The 5,043-nt window shown below is 40.6% G+C and overlaps 1 long non-coding RNA gene across 1 annotated transcript; it reads right to left on the bottom strand.

Annotated features, from left to right (window-relative positions):
• Positions 1 to 1,856: 1,856 nt before the first annotated feature.
• LOC115597094 (uncharacterized) lies at positions 1,857 to 3,263 on the bottom strand. Its single transcript, XR_003987012.1, has 3 exons — positions 2,911 to 3,263; positions 2,643 to 2,800; positions 1,857 to 2,549 (listed from the first exon to the last, which is right to left on the bottom strand). It is a non-coding gene; the product is annotated as an uncharacterized LOC115597094 (long non-coding RNA).
• Between the last annotated feature and the right edge of the window lie 1,780 nt (positions 3,264 to 5,043).

Here is a 5,043-nt window from a genome sequence, read left to right as displayed (position 1 = left end):
ATTACCCATGATGCTACTTAGCCGCTGAGTAATCAATGGAGGCAATTTATCAGATTACATGCGGCTTTCTCTGGAGCCACAAAAGGCTTTATATTACTTTTTTCCACATATGCGTTACAGTGGTACTCACAGAGACCTGTAAACACACTTTGAAGTGTAAAATGTGTGGAGCTGCCTATTAAAATGAACTTAAATAACAACAAACAGCAAAGAAAACCTTAGAAATTATGTCAAAAGTAAAATAATAACATCTCAGAAAGCACACATGTATCAAATGTCGTTAAGAAGTTTCACAGCTGTGGGCACGAAAGCCCGTCTAAATTATTTGTATAAAATGACCTTTTACTTGAGGAGTGAATCCTTCCCAGATGTGGAGCAAACAAAATCATTGCAATACAGTTCCAGCTGTGTGTTTATGTATGTTTCCTGGAAGATCAGTTTTCACCAGATGTATGCAAGTGTGTGCGCTGAATATAAACTCGGTCTGAGTAGGAGACAACTCCTCCAATGTGAGCGTGAGTGGAAAAATCAGGTGAGGCCAAGAGCTGATTAAACAGAACTTCCCTCATGGTAACAACACACACTCACACACATGCACACAGAGGCAGACTTATTTTTGTGCTGCTGAGACACTGTAAAACACACACTTACATTTGCTAATAAAATACACGCCTGCTGCTCTGCTGAACGCCAGCAGTGAGTAGTGCTTTTTAACGAGCTGCAGACACTGAAAGAAGACTCGGCCTCTAAGAAACATAAGAAACCCATGTGCCTGTACACACACATATACATGCACACACACTCACACACACACTTGCACGCACACACCTTACATAATCTCTGCTCACATCTTAATCCCTGTTTGAACCATTCTGTTTACATTGCTATGGTTACAACACCAACACCTCCCCGGGGCCGCGAGCAGCAGACACACCTTCCTTTGATTCCACGGGTGAAAGCGCTGCAGTCACTTCACTTAACTGCTGATGGATGTTTTGACAAGTGCTTCTCTTTCCAATAGCCAATGAGCTGCACGTCTGTGTGAAGAGTCAGGAAATGATGAAAAATGCCCACAGTGAGTGTGGTTGGATTAAAACCGCCAGGTCATACTGGATCCTGAAAGTACACTGAAGGAAGCCTTGCTTGAGCGCAAACCCCTGTTATTCTGTGAGGTTTAGGCCATATTACCTGTTGCAGGTAGACATTTTAACTTCCACCTTTGCTGACTTCTTTTAAGTACGTACATTAAATCAATACATGCATATGTGGAGAAAGCAGAAAAGAAAATATTACAGTAAAATGAAAAAGAAAGAAAACAATGTAATAAATGCATTTTAAGGATTTATTCCAAATTCAATAATGTGCTCTCATGCTCATTTTTACAGTTGTTTGGATTTTTTTGTGCACTGCATAAATTCCCACCAAGCAGCATTGCAGTTAGAGTAATTAAACCACACCCCCTTTAACACCCTGGAGAAGTGTCGCACGTGAGCTGCCACGCAGCTAAGTTTTAAAATGCATGTCAATTTTTTGTTTCAGCATGAAAAAGCCTGTTCAATAAAGGCTTTGTATCCTTTTCTTGCACAAACAGTGCCTCAGATTTTTCTGTTTTTGTACTAATGCAAACCCTAATACGGTTCTTTGTAACAATCTGCTCATAACAAGAACAGGGAAATAATTAAAATGTGGGATGCACGGGAAGATGCATCATGACTCAAGTAAATAACGGCAGTTAACACAGTGAAAGAACGGGGAAACTTTTAAATGATATATAACACAGTTTTTAAAAGGTTTATTGTTAACTATCTAGAATCATGGGTCTAGATTAGAAATCAATCACACAATGGGACTGACAGTACTCTTCTGCGAGCAACGGCAACAAAAAGTGTCACATCAAATAGTATTTACTGCTTTCTGAGGCTAACTAATCAAAACCCGGGGTTAGTCTTAATTTCTGAGGATAACACAAGACAAGATTCAGGATTCAGGACATGACTGTATTATGGGAAGGTTGTCTGGTCACCGCCGGTGTAGACATACACCCTGTTACTTTGTAAACCTCAGCTGCAGTCTCAACCTAAATGCCAGAATACAAGAACATTTCTGCAAAACCACAGATTTGTTATAATTTGTTAACAGGTTCAAATTTCTGTTTCTCTTTCGTCACATCGCTCCTCTTGAGCTCAGCTAGGTTTAGGCACAAAAACCACTTGGCGAAGGTTAGAAAAACATCATGGTTTGGCTTAAAAGACTTGATTTGGTTGCCACATATGTAGCTCGAGATGACACGAGGTCACATTAAAAATAACCTTTGGTGTCATGCTTGCAAATGTTTAAATGCCTTGGTCTCTTATATCTTATTATATCCAGTGGTTTCACACCTACAAATGCAGAAACGCAGACTTGACCTGCGGTCACTGGCCTGGCAGCCCTTTTTGCCTTTGACTCCAGCACCATCCCCTCCACACCACAAGATGAGAGTCAGGTACCAAACACAGTGTGGTTTTCTTGGCAACTGGGTTGACGTGGAGGTAAAAAGTTGTTTCTGTCTGCAGAAGATTTTAAAAGTTTTTGATTGGGATGTGTCTTAGTTGGAGTTACATTCCAAAAATACCATACCATGATAGATTTGAATTGCTCACTTTGTAGATGAAGCTAAGTGAGCAGATTTTTCCCGCTTCTGTGTTTGACGGGACGCAGATCTGCCACTGAATGTTGTGACAGGTGAGGCTGAACCATGGCCTCAGGTCTATGAGACAGTTTGTCAAGCAGCGAGAACAAAACGAAGAGGCTTCAAGCTCTGAAATAAGAATCAAAATACCTCATATTCAGATTGTTTCTACAGCTGAAGTCATCAAAGTCCTCACTTAGAGCCGCCACATCGACAGATCTGTTTTTACCCTGACTTACTTAACTTAATGCATTTCCCTAATATGATGTAAGTGCCCTAAATCTCAACAAAAGCATCTGCTCTGGTCCCATGTGATGCAGACCGTGGACAAAGTGTGTGGGATTGCGCTAAGGGCAGCCTGTTCTCAGCGAGCATTTTATCCTTGTTGTTGTTGTGTGATAAGACCAAAACATAGCAACAGCTGGGGCTGCGTTCAGCCGCGCCGGGGAGTCAGGAGGGCTGCGCCGCCGAGAAGTCTTCGCTGGTGTGACAGGATTATGTGATAGAAACATGCTGTGCTCATGCGCAGCCAAATATTAAATAACGCTAGTGTCCCGTGTTTGAGGGGCCGAGCCGAGCTGCCATGGTGACAGTAACCATGCGCTGGTTAATGTTTACAGAATGTTTAGCATATCACAAAGCAGGCACATGTGTGTGTGCGTGTGTGCGTGTGTGTATACTGGCATTACAGGACTGAGCACATTTTTAACTCTCAGACTTTAGTGTTGTTGTGTGTATGTGTGTGTGTGTGTGTGTGTGTGTGTCTGAAGTTCTGTATTTGATTAACAAACTAAAGCCAATCGCTGGTATGATGAATGGATGTACTGTCGGACGGGCACGGCTTCATGTGGCTCCATTTTCCCAGTGGAAGTATTATAGCTGCAGAGTAATATTTCTTTTCTTTGTGACCACATTCTAAGTGGTTCGCTTTTTTTTTTTGTTTTCTCTTCCTCTTTTGCCTTCTCAACAGACATTATATAATTACATAACAATTACATAAGAAAACCACAACCCGGCTGTCAGAATAAATGTTAGCGAAGTCGGCCTCTGCACAAACTTAAAGTTAAAACTTTACGTTTCTTTGTTGCAACTTTGAATTTCTTTAGATTTATTTCTCTCTTGTCGCAGAGTTAATGCTCTGGTTAGGTTAAGGCATAAAAAACACTTCGTCAGAGATAGGACAACATCATGGTTCGGCTTAAAGTACTTTTTTCGGATGATACAAACACAGTCAGAAATTGTGCTGAGGTCTTGTTTAAAATACCTGGTTTGTTTTAACCAAGATAGAGATAACCTGATTTTCCAACAAAAAATATGATTTTTTTGTTGCCATCAACACAACTGGAGATGGCCTGACATCAAAATATCTGGTTTTTGTTGGTGCCTGTGACTCCACCACCTCCCAACATAGATATCAAGTAATAAACATGTACCATGAATGTGATATGACACATTTTGTGCAAATTCCAATATGGTAAGTAGCTTTTGATACATACTGTGAGGATGTATCTGTTGTTTGCAGAAAGTTAAATTTTACTGTGGCAACTGGGCTGTAAAATCAATTACTGAAGTTTTGTGTTAACATTGCACGCCACTCTATATCTATTCATGAAGGTAATCAGACGTGCATTATACATGATATACACTTGCATTCAATGGAATGAAACACAAACACAAATGGTGTGAGTAATAGAAAAACAGCCCTTGGAAAACTCAAGATAATCACATCAGTGTGTCATGTCATCACCAAAACTTTTACATTAAATTAAACCTCCACTTAAGCCACCTGTGATCCCTAATTATACCTTAACCGCCTGTCTGTCTCTTTTACAAATACATGTAGGCCTACAGATTCACATTGGCGCACAAGTTCTGTAATATATAATATGTACGTTCCAGTACTGTACTGTAATACACCCCAGATGTTGTTTTGTTGTCGGAAACATGGGAACAGAATTTCTTTTTTCATATGATTGCAAAATACCCGCACCTGTCTGCCCACATCATGATATCTGACTACCTCCCAATAAATGCAGGTTGTAAACTGGTTATGGGCGGTTTGAGAAGATAAACATGCCAAGACGAGAGGGAGACCAACTGGCACGACGATTTTTCCGTCTCAGCTGTTGATAATCCAGCTGGCTGAGCGGCGAAGACGAGACTGCACCCAGAACGCGTCTCAAAGCTGCCAGATAAAGTCGATTAAATTCGAAACTCAATGCCTAATTTCAGATGAATGTCAATGTCAGTCTGTCGGCTTGTTCATTACTTCTGTTCAGACAGATAGATAAATAATCTAAAAGCTTCGTAGAAACATTCATGGTGCCCAGAGGATGAATCCAACTGATGTTTTGTACTTTGAATATTCTTGT

The sequence above is a fragment of the Sparus aurata genome, chromosome 15, assembly GCF_900880675.1.
Source record: "Sparus aurata chromosome 15, fSpaAur1.1, whole genome shotgun sequence".
Lineage (NCBI taxonomy): Eukaryota > Metazoa > Chordata > Actinopteri > Spariformes > Sparidae > Sparus > Sparus aurata.
Note: the sequence above shows the minus strand (reverse complement) of the source record. Positions and strands in the feature narration are given on the sequence as shown.